Source organism: Myotis davidii, unplaced genomic scaffold (assembly GCF_000327345.1).
Source record: "Myotis davidii unplaced genomic scaffold, ASM32734v1 scaffold3471, whole genome shotgun sequence".
In the NCBI taxonomy this organism is placed as follows: Eukaryota; Metazoa; Chordata; class Mammalia; order Chiroptera; family Vespertilionidae; genus Myotis; species Myotis davidii.
Window position 1 is genome coordinate 41,524 of NW_006282516.1, and position 1,856 is coordinate 43,379.

Consider the following 1,856-nt stretch of genomic DNA (forward strand, 5'->3'; position numbering starts at 1 on the left):
CGATCAGACAAGAAGAATAAATAAAAGGCATCGAAATTGGAAAGGAGAAAGTAAAAACTTCCATTATTCACAGATGGCACACTATTGTACATAGAAAACCCTAAAAACTCCATCAAAAACTACTAAGTTTAATAAATGAATTTTTCAATGTAGCAGGGAACAAATTTAACACCCAGAAATAAATAGCATTTTTAAACACCAATAATGAACTCTCAGAAAGAAACTAAAATGAAAAATATCCCATTTACCATTGCAACAAAAAACTAAGGTACTTAGGGATAAATTTAACCAAGGAGGTAAAACACCTATACTCAGAAAACTAGAGGATGTTGAAAAAAGAGATAGAAGATATAAACAAGTGAAAGATATACCATGATCATTAATTGGTAGAATTAACATCAACAAAATGCAATCCCTATTAAAATATCAACAGCATATTTCACAGATCTAGAAGAAACACTCAAAAAAATTGTATAGGACCATAACAACTGTGAATAGCCACAGCAATCTTGAGAAAGAACAAAGATATCCCCCAAGGGGAACTGGATTGGAGAGGGTGCAGGCTTGGCTGAGGGGACTCCCCCCTGCCCGTGTACAAATTTCATGCACCAGGCCTCTAATAATACAATATGATCAAGTGGGATTTATTCCAGGGATGCAAGGCTTGTACAATATTTGCAAATCAATCAATGTGATACATCACATAAACAATCTGAAAGTCACAAAGCACATGATCATATCAATAGATGTAGAAAAAGCATTTGACAAAATTCAACACCCATTTTTTGATAAAAACTCTCAGCAGAGTGGGAATAGAGGGATCATACCTCAACATAATAAAGGCCATATATGGCAAACCTACAGCCAGTCTCATACTCAATGGGCAAAACCTAAAACCATTTCCCCTAAGAACAGTAAAAAAATACATTTATTCAACATAGTAATGAAAGTCCTTTAAACACCAATAATGAACTCTCAGAAAGAAACTAAAACGAAAAATATCCCATTTACCATTGCAACAAAAAACTAACCAAGGAGGTAAAACACCTATACTCAGAAAACTAGAGGATGTTGAAAAAAGAGATAGAAGATATAAACAAGTGAAAGATATACCATGATCATTAATTGGTAGAATTAACATCAACAAAATGCAATCCCTATTAAAATATCAACAGCATATTTCACAGATCTAGAAGAAACACTCAAAAAAATTGTATAGGACCATAACAACTGTGAATAGCCACAGCAATCTTGAGAAAGAACAAAGTTGGAGGCATCAAAATATTGGATATAAAGCTATACTATAAAACCACTGTAAACAAAACAGCATGATACTGGCAGAAGAACAGGCATATATAGATCAATGGAACAGAACAGAGAACCAGGAAATTGACCCAAACAATTATGCTCAATTTATATTTTCAAAAGAAATAAAAGCTTACAATGGAGTAAAGACAGTCTTTTTAATAAATGGTATTGGAATAATCGGACAGGTACTTGCAAAACAAATGAAACTAGACCACCAACTTATACCATACACAAGCATAAACCCCAAAGGTATAAAAGACTTAAATGTAAGTGAAACCATGAAAACCCTTAAAGAAAACAGAGGTAGCTCACATAGCAGAATTTTCACTGATACAACACCTAGGGCAAGAGAAACAAAGGAAAAAAAATAAACAAATGGTACTACATCAAAATGGCACTTCCTCCCCTAGAGAAAGCACAACCAAATACATAATAATAAAAGCACAACATGCTAATTAGACCTGACAACCTTCCGGATGAAGCCAGGGCTGCAAGGGAAGCCTGGGTCCCAGGTGCCGGAGGAAAGCTGGTGCTGGCAGCCAGGGAAA